At 49.2% G+C, this 17,662-nt stretch overlaps 1 long non-coding RNA gene across 3 annotated transcripts; it reads right to left on the bottom strand.

Annotated features, from left to right (window-relative positions):
* Positions 1 to 9,355: 9,355 nt before the first annotated feature.
* Positions 9,356 to 17,422, bottom strand: LOC136022627 (uncharacterized). Of its 3 annotated transcripts, XR_010616235.1 has the most exons (11): positions 15,240 to 17,422; positions 15,104 to 15,155; positions 14,923 to 14,974; positions 14,798 to 14,851; positions 13,433 to 14,672; positions 13,296 to 13,342; positions 13,130 to 13,202; positions 12,939 to 13,021; positions 11,800 to 12,321; positions 11,561 to 11,679; positions 9,356 to 10,005 (listed from the first exon to the last, which is right to left on the bottom strand). It is a non-coding gene; the product is annotated as an uncharacterized LOC136022627 (long non-coding RNA). The 3 variants fall into 3 exon arrangements; XR_010616234.1 differs by having other exon boundaries at positions 11,561 to 12,321; XR_010616236.1 differs by lacking the exon at positions 11,800 to 12,321 and having other exon boundaries at positions 11,561 to 11,630.
* Between the last annotated feature and the right edge of the window lie 240 nt (positions 17,423 to 17,662).

The following is a 17,662-nucleotide window of genomic DNA, read 5'->3' as shown; positions in this document are numbered from 1 at the left end:
TGGTCTCTGGTGAGCACAGCACAGTAGAGCACGAATGTTTGAACTCTGCTCCCACAGCCAAAGAGCAAGGAGTGAAAGATCTGGCTGGGCATCTTAAGCTCACAGTGAGCTTTCCAACGGTGACACACATATTGCTGTCGCTGCTCACTTTCCTAACTCAATGTCCATTTGAACCCAACATCTCCAGTGATCCTTCTCAGCTGACCACAGCAGAGTAGAGCACGAACGTTTGAACTCTGCTGCCAGAGCTGAAGAGCCAGGAGTGAAAGATGTTGCTGGGCATCTTCAGCACACAATGAGCTTTGCAACAGTGACTGTCCTGGGTTTACCGGGAGCGGTTTTGCTCCTTCTTAGTAACTGGTGCAAGCTCTGTGTTTTGACTTCCAGCCTGGGCAGAGAGCTGATAACACCGATTGGTTTTAATTGTTGTTAAGTAATGTTTATTCTGGCCAAGGACTTTGTGAGTCTCATGCTCTGCTGGGGACGAGGGGAGGCCGGGAGGAAGCAGAGACAGGACACCTGACCCAAGCTAGCCAAAGAGGTATTCCATACCACAGCACATCAGGCCCAGGGAGGTAACTGGGAGTTACCCGAAAGGGCACACTCTCTCTCTTCGGGGGGGGGGGGGGGGGGGGGCGCAGTGTCAAACTCGTTCTGCGGTGGTATCGTATTCTCTTGTTATTTTCTCTTATCAATATTATCATTGGTGGTAGCAGTAGTGGTTTGTGTTATACCTTAGTTACCGGGCTGTTCTTATCTCAACCCGTGGGAGTTACATTCTCTTGATCCTCCTCCCCATCCCTCCGGGAGCAGGGAGGGATGGGGGGAGGGGGGGGGCAGGGGTGAGTAGACAACCTGTGTGAATCCGTTTAAACCATGACAGTTCTTTTTGGCACCCAACGTAGGGCACGAAGGGTTGAGATAACGACAGATCTGACCGGATTAATAGTCACTTGTCACAATGCTGATTTATTGGCTCTCAAAGCTGTTCCTCTTGATCTCACAGGTTCAGAACTCTACATACAGCCGGTATTTGCTGTGTTGGTGTTTTTCAAGTGTGGGGCTTGGGCTAAGGTTTTTGTCTCATTGTACTTTATTATAATGACTTGTAATACAATAGAATCATTGATCATGAAACTGACACACAAATTGCTGTCGCTCCTCACTTTCCACCTCAAAGTGCATTTTAATCCAAGATCCCCGGTGCCCGCTCTCGGCTGAGCCAGAAGAGTATTACACCAACATTAGAACTCTGCTCCCACAGCCTAAGAGCCAGGAGTGAAAGATGTTGCTGGGCATCCTCAGCACACAGTGAGCTTTGCTACAGTGACACACACATTGCTGTCGCTCCTCACTTTCCTACCTTAAAGTCCATTTGAATCCAACATCACTGGCGTCCGCTCTCATCTTTCCAGCAGTGGAGTGAGGAGAGCACAAAATTTTGGCCTCTGCTCCCACAGCCGAAGATCTAGGATGGAAAGCTGGTGCTGGGCATTTTCAGCACACAGGGAGCTTTACAACAGTGCCACTCGCGTTGCTGTCACACCTTGCTTTTCCATCTAGAAGTCCATTTGAATCCAACATTTCCTGTGCCTGTTGTCCAGCGGCAGAGTGAGTAGAGCATGGGTTAGGGTTCAGAGCCTCAGCCACAGTCTCATCTCCAAGTTCTGAACCCCAGAGTCTAAGCCGTAGAGTCTGAGCCACAACCTCAGCACCAGTCTCAGCTTCTGAGTATCAGCCAGTAGGGTAAGGTTTAGGGTTAGGGGTGCCTTACATCTAATACATCTATTAAACCATGATGTGTTAGGGTTAGGTCTGCCTTACATCTATTAACCCGTGTTAGGTTAGGGTTAGGGATAGGGCTCCCTTACATCCATTACATCTATAAACCCATGTTGGGTTAGGGTTAGCAATAGGGATTAGAATTAGGGTTATAGTTAGGGTTAGGGTTTGGAGTTACTGTTAAGGTTAGGGGCTAGGGTTAGTGTTAGGGTTAGGGTTGAGATTGGGTGGCGGAGTCACGCTTGTGGTTCTGGCTAACCCTATGTGGCCAGAGTTAGGGTTAGGTTTAGGCTTAGTGTTAGGCATTAGGATTAGGGTTAGTGGTTAGGATTAGTGTTAGGGTTACAATTAGGGGTTGGGGCTACGGTTAGGGATTAGGGTTAGGGATTAGGATTAGGGTTAGGGATTAGGATTAGGATTAGGGTTATGGTTAGGGATAGGGGTTAGGGTTATGGTTAGGGTTGGTGTTAGCATTATGGTTAGTGTTAGTGTAGCCAGGTGAAGTTTCCGACAACTGGAAAAAGGGAAATATAACCCCCATTTTCAAGAAGGGGAAAATGGAAGACCCGGGGAATTACAGACCAGTCTGCCTCACCTCTGTGCCTGGTAAAATCTTGGAGCACATTCTCCTGGACAGCATGCTAAGGCACATGAAAAACAACACGGTGCTTGGTTACAGCCAGCATGGCTTCACTAAGGGGAAATCCTGCCTGACCAATTTGGTGGCCTTCTATGATGGGGCTACAGAATTGATGGACAAGGGTAAAGCAGTTGATGTCATCTACCTGGACTTGTGCAAAGTGTTTGTCACTATCCCACACAACATCCTTCTCTCGAAATTGGAGAGATATCAGCTTGATGGATGGACCACTCGGTGGATAAAGAACTGGCTGATTGGCCGCACACAAAGAGTTGTGGTCAATGGCTCGATGTCCGGCTGGAGACCGGTGTCCCTCAGGGATCGGTGTTGGGACCGGTCTTGTTTAACATCTTCATCGCTGACATGGACAGTGGGATTGAGCACGCCCTCAGCAAGTTTGCCGATGACACCAAGGTGTGTGGTCCGGTTGATATGCTGGAGGGACGGGATGCCATCCAGAGGGACCTTGACACGCTTGAGTTGGGCTGATGCCAACCTTATGAAGTTCAACCACGACAAGAGCAAGGTCCTACACCTGGGTCGGAGCAATCCCAGGCACGGCTACAGATTGGACAAAGAAGAGATTCAGAGCAGCCCTGCAGAGAAGGACTTGGGGGTGCTGGTCAATGAGAAAATGAACATGGGCCGGCAGTGTGTGATCTCAGCCCAGAAAGCCAACCGTATCCTGGGCTGCATCAAAAGGAGCGTGACCAGCAGGTCGAGGGAGGTGATCCTGCCCCTCTACTCTGCTCTTGTGAGACTTAACCTGGAGTACTGTGTGCAGTTCTGGTATCCTCAACATAAAAAGGACATGGAACTGCTGGAACAAGTCCAGAGGAGGGACATGAGGATGATCAGAGGACTGGAGCACCTCCCGTACGAAGACAGGCTGAGGAAGTTGGGGCTGTTCAGCCTGGATAAGAGAAGGCTGCGTGGAGACCTCATAGCAGCCTTCCAGTACCTGAAGGGGGCCTATAGGGCTTCTGGGGAGGGACTCTTCATCAGGGACTGTAGTGACAGGACAAGAGGTAACGGGTTCAAACTTAAACAGGGGAAGTTGAGATTGGATATAAGGAGGAAATTCTTTCCTGTTAGGGTGGTGAGACACTGGAATAGGTTGCCCAGGGGGGTTGTGAGTGCTCCATCCCTGGCAGTGTTCAAGGCCAGGTTGGATGAAGTCTTGTGTGGGATGGTTTAGTGAGAGGTGTCCCTGCCCATGGCAGGGGTGTTGGAACTAGATGATCTTGAGGTCCTTTCCATCCCTAACTATTCTATGATTCTATGACCCCAGGTGGCAGAATCACGTTCGTGGGCATGGCTAATCCAAAGTGGGCAGAGATAGGGTTAGGATTACAGTTAGGGTTAAGGTGAGTGTGAGGGTTAAGGTTAGGTTTAGGGTGTAGGTGAGGGTGTGGGTTATGGTTAGGGGTAGGGTGAGGGTTATGGTTATGGGTAGGGTGAGGGTTTGGGTTAGGTTTCGGGTTCGTGTTAGGGTTATCTTGAGGTTTGCTGTTATGGTTAGGGTGAGGGTTATGGTTAGGTTTATTATTAGGGTTAGGGGTCAGGTTTAGGGCTAGAGGACAGGGTTAGGGTTAGGTGTTATGGTTAAGGTTAGCGTTAGGGGTTAGGTTCAGAGTTATGGCTATGGTTAGGGTTAGGTTAGGGTTGAGGGTTAGTGTTGGGGTTGGGTTAGGGGGTTAGGTCTCCATTACGTCCATTAGGGTTAGGGTTAGTGTTGGGGATTATGGTTCAGAGTCTCAGCCAGTCTCATCCCCAAAGTCTGAATCCGAGAGTTTACCAATGGTCTCAGGAACAGTCTCAGCACAAGAGTCTCAGCTGCAGCGTATCAGTCACAGTCTCATCCCACAGTATGAGCCCTGGAGTCTGAGCCACAGAGTCTGAGCTGCAGTCTATTCCCCTAATTCTGCATCCCAGAGTCTTAGCCACAGAATCTCAGCTGCAGGCTCATCCCCAAAGTCTGAATTTTATAGTTTTAGCCACAGTCTCAGTTACAGTCTCAGCCCCAAAGTCTGAATCCCAGAGTCTTAGCTAAAGAGTCTCAGCCACAATCCGAATTCCACAGTTTTCTCCACAGTCTCAGCCACAGTCTGAATTCCACAGTTTTCTCCACAGTCTCAGCCACAGTCTGAATTCCACAGTCTTCTCAACAGTCTCAGCCCGAGTCTGAATTGCATAGTCTTAGCCATAGAGTATCAGCAACAGTCTCAGCCACAGAGTCTGAATCCAAGAGTATCAGCTCCGAAATCTGAGACCCAGAGTCTCAGTCACAATCTCACCCACAGAGTTTCAGCCCCAGTCTCAACCCCTGAATTTCAGTTCCTGAACCTCAGCCCCAAAGTCTGAATTTCCAAGTCTCACCCACCTGAGCCAGAGAAAAAGCAACAGAAAATTAAAGCCAAGGAGCACCCACGGAGGAAATGGCGAGAAGTTACGGAATGGGCAGAACACTCACCAAACAGCCAGGGAGCAGCTTTGGCACAACCAGGGAGCAGCCACAGAACCAGAGCCAAGTAATACAACAACCCAGCTATAGCTTATCAGGGTGCTTTTATCCCAGGAGGTGGTTTGCCACTCGCCTGCCCCAGCCCATTGAGGGAGGAGCTGTGGGTGGGGCTTGTGGTATATGAGGCACAGCCTTTGCTCAGGGAGCTCATTTGGGGTTCAGTTCTCATCAGGGGAAGTTCTCTGGTGTTAGCTCAGGTTTTCTGGCCTTAGAGCTTTGTGGTTTGTTTCAGGTGGGTTTTTTTGTGGGTGGGTTTGAAATGGTCTTGTCTCAGTGAAGACCTTCAGGTCACTTTAAGGCTTATTAGTGTATGTATTGGTAAGTATCATTGTATAGAGATTTTTTTTAGGTGTTAAATTTGTAAGTGGTGGTAGTGAGGCAAGAAGAACCCTGGCAGCTGTTCTCAGGGAGAGGAGTTGTGGCAAAGGTAATCTTTGCTCAATGTCCTGATTAACTGTGTATCATTCCCGTTCTCTTTTGCAGATGAAGAAAAGTTATATGGCTAGAGAAGGAATGTACTGGTGAGTCAAAAAGGGGTTTGTCTCAAGCCTGGCTTTGGACCTCTGCCCTTGTAAAAGGTGAGTTAAAAGAACGGGCCTGGAGAGGGGAAGGAAAGAGTTGTAAGGTTGGTGGGGGAGAGAGGCTGTTAAAAAGGCAGTCTCTTTGGGCAGGTAAAGGGAGCAGGTTATTATTCAGTTTGAGCTTTTATTGCTTTATAAAGCTAAAGCACAGCTGGGGGTTGTGCCTCAGAGTCTTGAGTTCAGTAGCCTCTCGGGGCATAGCTCCAGCTTGCTTCTACAACTCTGTTCTTTCTATGTATATTTTCCCAGAGCTGACTCTGTCCAGCCATCTTGACAGTTAAAGTGAGAGGCAATTAACTGGCTGAAGCAGCAGCTCAATGCAAAATAGTTTTTAGTATTGGAAGGCATTTTTTTATTTGCGTTTTCCTGGTGATTCGCAGGCAGGACAGAGCAGGCAGAAATGTCAAAGGGTGATGTAACTCGGCGGCAGGAGGGCTTAGCACGGGAAAGGCCGACATTCTGAGCACTGTATCAGCATGCATCTGTTTCCATTTATTTTTCAGGTTTCATATCCAAATTGGGAGAGGCAAAGGCACACAGTTAGAGGGGATGTACGAAGCTAAGAGGATTTTGTACTGGGCCGGCGACTGACAGCATAGCCCAATACTGTGGCGGGGTTCACAATCTTTCTCGCAGCTGCCGTGCAGTCACCTTTGGAGTTGGATGAGTACTCGCTGGCAGTCGGGGAGGTAAGGAGAATGACCCCAGGGTCAGTCACTTATCACCAGAGTGACGGTCACTTGTTTCTACTTTCTCAGGTCTTGCAGGGGAGGGGAGCCCCAGAGCACCTTTCAGAAACTTTTTTCAGACAGGGCAAGCACCGTTTTGCAGAGCGGTAAAGTGGCAAGATAGCAAGACAGGACTCACGGAGGTGAAGCCTCAGCTCGGAGGATTCTAGGTGTGCATCCTTTTCTGTTTTTTATAGGCACAGCAGCCGAGTTGGGAGTGGTGAAGCCGAACATTACGGAGAGCCGTGAGAAGGTAAGAAGGTTGTGAGCGTGGGTAGCGATTAAGAGTAGAGAAAAATATCGGATGGGCGTTCAGTGTTTGTGTTTGGTATTGCAGGTCCTGAATAAATTTTGGAGTCAGATGAGAGCTTGAGGTGAGTCAGGGAAGTAATGGGAAAGATTGCAGGGTCAGTTATTTTGTGCAGTACCGTGGTTATCTGTATCTGTCATACTCCTAGGTCCCGAAGGGGAGGAGAGGCCCGGCTTCGTATTCTGTGATCACTTCAGAGACGGCGAATAAAATGTCAGGTGGCTTCGGAGCAGGCAGAGGGTCCTCCAGGAAGAGGCCGGCATCTATGGCAGTGATGGTCAGCATGATGTATTTCCATTTCTTTCTTTGCTGCAGGTGTTGAAGGAGAACTTGTCAACTGAGGTAACATCCCTGGACCGTGACATGGGAGCTCTGAGCCATGAGGCTGGCTCGAGACCCATGGCACTATGGAACCTGAATAGATGGACTCCTTTTTGGAGCCAGAGGGCAGGAGATGAGGTCAGGATGGCAGGAAGGGGTTTGAAATGTAGCGCAGGGGAGAGGGAAAGGGACGGTGTTTCATCGCAGCAATTACAGTCTTGGAGCCGGGCTCCCAGCTGGACCGTCACAGCAGTTTTGGTGGTTGGTGTGGGAATAGCACAGTCACGCCAGACTTCGTTCCGGTGCTCTGCGGGAGCCTCATTGTCTCTGTCTCATCGACCCACCGGCGATCAAGACAGATGGAGCATTCCATCTTGGAAGCAGTCTTCCACGAGAGAGTTCATGTCTTATTGGTGTCACAGAGCCTATAGTGTTCTCTTTGCATGTGTGTGTATGTGTTTGCTTAGGAAATGTTGTGACCATGGCATGTAGTTGTGGGAGGTGGCAGGGAGCTGGAGAGCAATGCGTTCGGTGTAAGCTTAGTGCTTTACTTGTGGGGGGGAGTGTGTTGTAGACTAAAAGTTCTTTCCTTTTCAGATTTTTCGAAGAAAAAAAAAACCTGCTGGTCTGCGAGGTGATGTTCATTGCCTATGTTTGGGTGCAGGCAGGTGCAGGGACAGGGTTTTCTCAGGCAGGGCATTTTCAGTGTTCTCAGGAACGTAGATCCTGAGGAGTTCTGAAGTCAGGTTGGGGCTGTTGTCATGCATTAGGGAAGAAATTCTGAGTGTTGGTGTGGCAGTCTTTCAGGTACTTCATTATGTATGTGTGTAATAGGGTAAGACAGTATACTTTGCTGCAGTTCGTGTTGTGTTTTGCCTGGAAATCGTTAGCTTTGCAGACACAGAAAAATGTCAACTGAGGTGGGGATGTTTAGAGTTGATGTTATCATCTGGTTTGAAATTTATTTCTGTGTGCAGGTTAGTTTCTTGAGAGATGATACCACAGAGAGGACCTCCCTCCATTTTTGGATGGCTATAAGGAGCCCATGGAATTTTTCTGTCAGAAGACCAATAGCAGTTGGTGCAAAATGGAAGACTGTTTTGATGCTGGAAAATTGATGCGTGACTATCCATATGTGAAAAGCACGGTAGGTGTACAGAGTCTCATGTGACTTGTAAAGAGTTGTTGGATTTATGAGGATGAATTGTCCATTGTGCCAAATGTCATTTATGTATGTAATTGTATATAACTGAAATGTAGAATGTTAGTAATTTCTAAACTAAATGCAAGATCAACGTTAATGGGATTGGTTGTAGAATGATAGTGGGGGTTTTAGTGTTTCTATTAGTATTAGAAAGCTGGTGTCAGTATGAGAATTTTGGTGTTGGTCTTAGTCTCAGAAGACCGGTCTTAGTCTTAGAATGGAGAGTTTAGTCTCAAAAGGTGAACTTAGTCTTAGAGCACCAGTATTAGTCTCAGAATGGTGAACATAGTCTTTGAGTATTGGTTTATTCTCAGCATGGTGAACTTAGTCTCTGACTGAAGTTACTTTCCTAATGCTGGCCTTAGTCTCTGAAAGGGGAACTTAGTCTTAGAGTCCTGGTCTTAGTGTCTGAGTGGAGAGCTTTCTGTCAGAAAGATGGCCTTAGCTTCTGAATAGAAAAATTACTTTCTGAATGCTGGTCTTTGTGAATGGAGAACTTAGTATTTCAACGGAGAACTCAGTCTCTGAGTGGGCAACTTAGTCTCGGAATGGAGGACTTAATGTTTTAATGGAGAAGTTAGTTTTTGAGTGGAGAACTTAGTCTCTGACTGGTGAGTGTAGGGTTTCAATGGTGAACTTAGTCTGTGAATGGAATATTGAGTCTGAGAACTGAGAAAGATAGAAATTGTTACTTAATAGCTTTTGATTTGACCCTGTTTTAGAATGTGGATTTTAGGGTTATAGAAATGTTTCAGTGTTTTTGCTTAGGTTGGACTTCGCTTATAAAGACATTAGGGTTAGCGGTTGGGGTCAGGGGTCAAGGGTTAGGGTTGCCTTACATCTATTATGTCTATTAACTTGTGCTGGGTTAGGGTTAGGTTTAGGGCTCCCTTACATCCATTACATCTATTAACCCATGTTGGGTTAGGGTTAGGGGTTAGAGTTAGAGTTTGGGTTAAGGGTTAGAGTTAGGGATCCCTAGACCGCTACAGACCCCCATGTAGGGTCTCCAAACCCCCAGCTCCCCCCATAATGGACTCCAGACCCTCGTAGACCCCCATAATTTTACTCCAGACACCCAAATCCCCCCATAGACTGCCATGTAGGGACTCCAGACCCCCTTATGCCCCATAATTCCCCCATGGACCCCCTCCCATGTAACAATTCCAGAGCCCCATATTCTCCCTAATCCCCCCATAGACCCCCATGATAGCACTCCACACCCCCAAATTCCCCCACAGAATCCCATGTACGGCAATGGGGGAGGTGCCTTAAGGGGGAGTGAGGGGTAATGGGAGGGAATGGGGGGTAATAGGGAGTTAATAGAGGGGAAGGGGGGTAATGGGGGGCAGTGAGGGGTAACGGAGGTTAATGGGGGGGTAATGGCAAGGGGGGGAGAAGCGGCTCCTCTCTAAGCCCCTCGGGTCCCTTCGGCAGGCTTCGGCTCCGCTCGGGTCTCTTCGGGCGACTCCGCCCACTTCGGGAGGCTTCGGCTTCACTCCGGTTTCTTCTGTCGGCTCCGCCCCTTTGGGAGGCTTCGGCTCCGCTCAATTCCCTTCGTGACAGCAGCCCCTCCCCGCCGCGACTCCCCCCCATCCCCCGCTGCTGGGCTGCCCCCGACCACCTCGGTTCTCCCCCGAGCCGAGCCCAGTAATGAGGGGATAATGGGAGGCAATGGGGGTAATAGGGGGGTAATGGGAGGTGTCAGCTTCTCTGGGACACCCTCGGAGCCACTCGGCTTCCTTCGGGCGGCTCCGCCCTTTTGCGGTGGCTTCTGCTGCGCTCGGTTCCCTTCGGGCGGCTCCGCCCCCTTTGGGAGTCTTGGCTGCGGTCAGCTCCCTTGGGTAGGCGGCTTCGGCTCTTTCGGCTCCCTTTTGGCAAAAGCCGGTATTCTCTCACTTCGCCTTAGAAAATGCTGGGAGAGAGGGAATTCCATGCCACTGAGCTAAACTGGGCTGGGCTGGGCAGGGGTAAAATGGCCTGGACTGTTCTGAGCTGGATTCCACAGGGCTAAACTGAGCTGGACTGGATTACACTGGGCTGGACTGGACTGGACTAAGCTGGGCAGAGGTAGGTGAAAGTGGGCTGGCCTTGGCTCCGTTGTTCTGAACTGGGCTGGAGCTGTCTGAGTCTGGCTGGACAAGTCTAAAATGAGGTGAACTGGGATAAACATGTCTGGACTGGGCTAAATAGATTGTCTTTAAGTGGGCTGGACTGGGCTAAATGGACTGTCTTTAAGTGGGCTAAATTGGGCTGGACAGAGCTGGCCTGGGTTGGGCTGAGCTGGGCCAATCTGTGCTAAAGTGAGCTGGGCTGGACTGGGCTAGACTGGGCTAAACTGGGTTGAACTGTTCTTGGCTGGGCTTAGTTGGGCTGTACTGGGCTAAAGTGTTCTGGAGAGGTCTGAAGTGGGGTAAAATGTGCTGGACTGGGCTAAACTGTTCTTGGATGGGTTTAGTTGCACTGGACAGAGCTAAAGGGGGCTGGACTGGTCTAAATGGGGCCAAAGTAGGCAAAACTGGGGCAAATGAGCCTGGGCTGGGCTCTACTGGGCTGGACAAGGCTGAACTGGGCTAAACTGGGCTGGACTGGTCTGAAGTGGGCCAAAGTGGTCTAAGCTCTCCTGAAGTGGGCCAAACTGGGCTGAACTGTGCTGGAGTGGCTGAACTGGGCTGAAGTGGGCCTCACTGTGTTAGACAGATCTGAGCTTGTCAAAAAGGGGCTGGACCAAGCTGAATTGGAGTAAATTTTGCTGGGCTGGTCTGAACCGGGCTAAACTGGGCTTGAAGTGGCTGATAGAGACTTGGCTGGGCTGTGCTAAAGTGGGCCTAATGGGCTCAACTTGTCTGGGCTGAGCTGGAGTGGGCTGGGCTGGGTTAAATTGGGCTGGGATAAGGTGGACAAGGCTAAACTGGGCTGGAAAGAGCTGGGCTAAAGTGTGCTACGTTGGGCAGGGAAGGGCTAAAGTGGGTTGAACTGTAGTGGGCTGGGCTGCGTTGGGCTAAACTGGGCTGGACTGGTCTGAATTGGGCTTAACTATGCTAAAGTGTTCTGGATAGATGTGAATTGGGCTGAACTAGGCTGAACTGGTCTAAACTGTGCTAGGCTATGCTGAAGTGGGCTAAAGTGGGCTCAAGAGGGCTAAGGTGTGCTGGACTGGTCTGAATTGGGCTAAACCCTGCTGAACTGCGCTAAATAGGTCAGGACAGGTCTGAACTGAGCTACATTGGTCTGGGCAGGGCTAAACTGGTCAGAAATGGTTTAAGTGGAACGGACTGTGCCAAAGCTAGCCACATTGGGCTAAAGTGGGCTGAACAGGCTGGGGTGAGCTGGAATGGGCTGGACAGGGCTAATGTGGGCTGGGCTGAAGAGGGATGAAGTGTCTGAAGTGAGATAAACTGGGCTGGACTGGTGTGAACTGGGCTAAACTGGGCAAGGCTAAACTGGGCTGAAAGTATTAAAAAATGTACCTGAGTGTATTCTGTAGACTGAGCGCTGCAGTGGTGCCAGTTGCGTTGCTCCAGCTCCTCGCTTTTGCACCTAAAAATCGAATTACTTGCAACTTCTCTACCAACTGCTCCCGGCCATTCTGCAGGAGAGCAAGTAGAGCGCAAATGTTTGGTCTCCACTCCGACAGCCAAATACCCAAGAGAGAAAGATGTTGCTGGGCATCTTGAGCACACATTTCTGTTGCTCCTCACTTTCCTACCTCAAAGTCCATTTGAATCCAACATCGCCGCTGCCCGCTCTCGGCTGAGCATAGCAGAGTAGAGCATGAACGTTACAACTCTGCTCCAACAGCCACAGAGCCAGCAAGGAATGATGTTGCTGGCAGTCTTCAGCACAAGGTGAGCTTAGCAAGGGTGACATACACATTGCTGTCTCTCCTCACTTCCCTACCTCAGAGTCCATTGGAATCCAAAATCTCTGGTGCCTGGTGTCGGTTCAGAAGAGCAGAGTATATCACGAATGTTTCAACTCCGCTCACACAGCTGAAGAGCCTGGCATGAACGATGTTGCTTGACCTCTTCAGCATACAGTGAGCTTGGCAAGGGTGACACATTGCTGTTGCTCTCCACTTTCAAACCTCAAAGTTCATATGCATCCAACATCTCCAGGGATCGTTCTCAGCTGAGCACAGCAGGGTAGAGAATGAATATTTGAACTCTGCTCCCAGAGCCAATAACTTAGGAGTGAATGATGTTGCTTGGCATCTTCTGCATACAGTGACCTTTGCAAGGATGACACACACATTGCTGTCGCTCCTCACTTTTCTACCTCAAAGTCTATGTAAATCCAACATATCTGGTGCCTGCTCTCAGCTGAGCAGAGCAGAGTAGAGCATGAAGGTTTGACCTCTGCTCCCACAGCCAAAGAGCCAGGAGTTAATGATGTTGCTGGGCATCTTCAGCACACAGTGGGATTTGCAATGGTGACCCACACATTGCTGTCTCTCCTCACTTTCCTACCTCAAAGTCCATTTGAATCCAGCATCTCTGCCCAGTCTCATCTGAGCACAGCAGAGTAGGGTACTAACGTTTGAACTCTGCTCCCACAGCCAAAGAGCCAGGTTTGAAAGATCTGGCTGAGCATCTGCAGCACACAGTGACCGTTGAAAGGGTGACACACACATTGAGGTTGGAAAGTGAAGAGCCACAGCAAAGTCCATTTGAATCCAACATCTCCAGTGATAGTTCTCAGGTTAGCACAGCAGATTAGAGCACTAACAATTGAACTCTACTCCCAGAGCCAAAGAGTTAGGAGTGAAAGATGTTGCTGTGCATCTTCAGCACACAGTGACCTTTGCAAGTGGGACACACACATAGCTGTCTCTCCTCACTTTCCTACCTCAAAGTCCATTTGAACGCAACATCTCCGGTGCCTGGTGTCGGCTGAGTCCAGCTGAGGTGAGCACGAGCGTTTGAACACTGCTGCCAGAGGCAAAGAGCCAGGTTTGGAAGATGTTGGTGGGCGTGTTCAACACACAGTGAGCTTTGCAAGGGTGACACACACATTGCTGTCTCTCCTTACTTTCCTACCTCAAAGTGCATTTGAATCCAACATCTCCAGTGCGTGGTGCCAGCTGAGCACAGCAGAGTAGACGTGCACCTCCTGCAGTACACAACATTAAGAGCTGGTTTTAATTTCACTAAAACTACAAGGCACTCCATCAGGTGCTGCTTCACTCTGCTAAGCATAGCTCACCTAGTCCAAGTCAGCTCTGGGGCACAGACCTTGCCGCGCTCCTTGCTCTGCACCTCCAAATTAAAAAAGCGCAGCAAGTCACAAGCCAGCCAGGAGAGTAAGCTGGAACTTCTTTCTGACATCACAATTTTACCCACCTGGTACAATCACTCCGCTCAACACTCCTACATCAGCCTCTCACATGTGGCTATCCATCTTGCCATCTGCACGAACAACCTGGCATTATTCACCGCAACACCAAGCAAAACCTTAGTCTGCCTCTAAGTCTCAGGCCAGACTCATACCAATGCTTAGGTTGACATGCATACACAGACTGACATTCAGATACTCTCAACACAGACTTTCACACCCTCTGGCTCAGACACTAACTCCACATAATACTACCACACCCACTCCCAAGCAGACTCTCTCGCCCTGACTCATTCATTACAAGCTTATTCCCAGAGCTCTTCTGTCCATTCACACAGATCATCAAGACTAGACAGCTACACTGTGATTATAAAAACCCACCACCTACGTTCCAGAGCTCAAGAACTCTAGGTCAGAGAAAACCAGAGACAAACAGAACTCCCAACTACTTTATTAACATAGGAAACTATAGAGATCGTCAAGGATACTTCTCATGGCTGCTTATCTTACCAACCCCAAGGACCCTGTGAAGGCCATCAGCAAACCAGCTCCAAGAATCATCACGGCTGTGCAAGGTGGCAGGCTCAACCTTAGCGGGCGTCCCTGCACAGGGAACTTTCACCTGGGTGGGATGAGCTGCTGCCTCCCTCACATAGCATCAGGCTCAGGCTTCCATACTCACAAACAGACATGCTCATTGCGACGCAGGGGGCCAGCCCACGTCACAAGAAGCGGCCAACAATATCTAGGAAGGTCTGCGAGGCTCAGGACTTTTCCAGGCAGTTCTAAAGCACAACTTCCTGGGTAGGAAACAAAGCTGGACTTGTCTTGAAACAGCCAAAACACCACTCTCTGCGAGGAGCCAACAGCACTTGCCCACCCTTGTGTGTTTTACCACGGACCATTACCTATTGTCCTGGACACAACACCCCAGACTTATGCCCCACAAATAGCACCTTTTCATCCTGACATTTAACTCCGAGGCACTACCTGCACTAAAGCTGACCATTTACCTCCCAGCCACCTCTGACTGTGTCCTCAGACATTCTGGCTCAAACACTACGTTGGAATGCTACATCTCAAACCCCTTCCTGCCATTCTGATGTTATATCCCACACCCTCGCCTCCTACAGGAGGCCCTCTACTTAGCGTGCGTAGTGCTATGCATCTCGAGGCCGCCTCACTGCTCAGAGCTCCCACAGCAGATGCCAGCCATGTTGCTGCCGTTGCCAAGTTCCTCTTCATCATCTCCCAGAAACAAAGAAAGGGGAACACGTTGTGCTGGCCATCGTATCCAGCATCCCAGCCATCCAGCCCAGCCTCTTCTTTACCAACCATCTGCCTCCTCCCAAGCTCCTCAACACCGTGCTCACCTGTCCCAACGCGATTCCAGACTCTGACGCTGGGCCTCTCCTCCCCTGCGTGCCCTAGGAGTGCAACAGAAGCCAATGACGATGGTTCTTGCAAAAGTGACCGACTCCACAATCTTTCCGCTTACCTCTCCGACTCATCTCAAGCACTCATCCGACTCCCAACGTAGAGGGCAAGACCTGCAATACCAAACACAAATACTGAACCCCTTTACCACGTTCTTCTCAACTCTAAGCTAGCACACACACACCCACAAGCCCCTTGACCATGGTTATCGCAGAAGTGAATGACTCCACAATCCTTCTTACCTTTCTGACTCACCTCAAGCACTCATTCAACTCTAAAGGTAGAGGGCAAGACCTGCAATACCAAACACAAATACTGAACCCCTTTGCTATGCTCTTCTCAACACTGAGCTGCCACACTCGCACACAAGCATCTTACCTCCTCACAGCTGGAAAAGGAACCTGGAGCAACACCCCAGAAGACTACTGATGAGGTGACTGAAAGAAAAACTCTACTCTGTTTATGCTTATAAATTGTGAAAAGAAATGCCTGACACATTTTTAAACAGCCAACGGAAGCAGTCAGGATATAAAGGATACGATCCGAAGAGCAGACTTAATACCTTTACTTCAAGCAGTGACGTGGAAGCTCCAATGCAGATCACAAGGCAATGCACGCAATAAAACAGTTAAGTTGTACTAACCTGCCCACTGTAAAATGAGGTTATAAAATACCCCAGTTTCTTTTCTTCCTCCCCATGGTACATTTCGAACCCATTCCTGCTATCCTGATGTTGTTCCCCACCCCTCTGCTGCCAAAAACTAGTCTTTTTGCTTAGTTTTTTGTAGTACTATAGGTCTCAAACCAAAGCTATTGGTCAGAACTCCCATACTAGACACTTGGGTATTTACTGCATCCACCCAATTAATTTTCATTATCTGCAATAACAGCAGTAAGAAGAAAAAGAAAAAGGAAAAACCAAAAATGCAGCTAAACAACAGTCTATAGACAGAGAAATAGAGAAAATGCCCTGAAATATTAATTACCTGCAGACTATAAGGAACAAACTCCTTCTACACTTTAGACTTTTAAAATAAGAAATATACAAGCTGAAAAGTGTTGTTTAACCTCTCCCTGCCAAAAAGAACACCAGTTTTTTAAACAGCTTTTACATCCCAAAACAACATTGAAATTATGTTTTGGTCTTCTTCAAATCCAAGCATTCAACTTAGGTTTTAAAAGAGCACAGACACAAAGGCACCCTTGAGAAAAACTAGCCACATAACTGGTATGTTTTTGCAGTAACCCCAACCATGACCATTATATGCAAAATTAAACAAAAACAAAATACAAGCAATAAGAACATACACTAAAAACAATCTTAGCCATAATTTCTGTGGCTGAGAACAATTAAAAAAGTCTGCTTAGCTCAACACCACCAATAAAAACAGCACCTCAAAACCACAGCACGAAAAAGTTCATTGGTACATGCACACATAAATATTAAAACAGCTTAAAATATTTAGCTGAGAAAGAATCGTTTCAAAGAATTCAAAGAACAAAAGCAAAAACAAAACAAAAACCATTAAAACCACAAAACACCCCAACCATCATACCTTCGAAAGAGCCAAACCCTAAAGATGCACCTTGTTAGGAAGCTGTGCCTTATATACCCCAGGCCCTACCCACAACCCCTCCCTCAATGCCCTGGCTCAGGGGTGGGGCAAACCAGCAGCTGAGATAAAAACAGCCTGACAAGGTGCACCTGGGTCTTTTTTTTTCTGGGTTTGGTTTCTCAGCTGCTCTCTGGCTTTAACTTTTTGGCTTTCTTTTTCGGGCTTTGATTTACATTCAAAACTCACAGACTGCACAGCTTCACTTTAAAGCAGCTAGACTCAGAATTATATTGTGTTTCAGACCATGAAGAGTTTTTCTGTCTCAGATTCTGGGGCTCAGACTTACAAAGGCTTACTTCCACACAGACTGGCTCAGATTCATGTATTTAAACTGCACAGACACTCTAGCTCAGACTTAGGCTCATGTTTACTTAGGCTCAATCTGGCATTGACTGACTCACACATCCACACAAATCTCAAATTGAGATCTAACACAGACTCCCTGGCTCAGACTCACTCTGATAATGGGAGGAAATGGATAGTGATAGGCGGCCAATGTTAGGTATCGGATCCTCTGGGACCCCCTCGGAGCCACTCGTGTCCCTTTGGGGGACCCGCCCCCTTCAGGTGGCTTCGGCTCCATCCCTTTGGGCTGCTTCGGCTCCTCTCGGTTCCCTTGTAACAGCAGCGCCGCACGGCCGCAACTACCCCCCTGCCGCTGCCGGGCTGCCCCAGACTCCCTCGGTGCAGCGGCTCTTCGATTCTCTCCCTGGCAGAACCGAGCTTTGCCGAGCCAAGCCTTGCCGTGCCGAGCTGAGCAGTGCCGAGTTGTGTGCAGTTACGGAGGGTAATAGGAGGACATGGACAGTGATAGGGCGGCAATGTTAGGTGTCAGCTCCTCTGGGACCCTCTCGGAGCCACTCGGGCCCTTCAGGCAGCTTCGGCTCCGATGGGCTCCATTCCGGCGGCAGAATTCCCTTCGGGAGGCTCCGGCTCCTCTTGGTTCCCTTCGTGACAGCAGCCCCTCCTCGCCGTGACTCCCCCCCTCCAGCTGCCGGGCTGCCCCAGACCCCCTCGGTGCCGCGGTTCTTCGATTCTCTCCCTGGCAGAGGCGAGCTTTGCTGAGCCGAGCCTTGCCGTGCCAAGCCGAGCAGTGCCGAGTTGTGTGCAGTTATGGAGGGTTATGGAGGAAACGGAGGGTGATAGGCAGGCAATGTTAGGTGTCCGCTCCTCTGGGACCCCCTC

The sequence above is a fragment of the Lathamus discolor genome, chromosome 16, assembly GCF_037157495.1.
Source record: "Lathamus discolor isolate bLatDis1 chromosome 16, bLatDis1.hap1, whole genome shotgun sequence".
Classification (NCBI taxonomy): Eukaryota; Metazoa; Chordata; class Aves; order Psittaciformes; family Psittacidae; genus Lathamus; species Lathamus discolor.
Note: the sequence above shows the minus strand (reverse complement) of the source record. Positions and strands in the feature narration are given on the sequence as shown.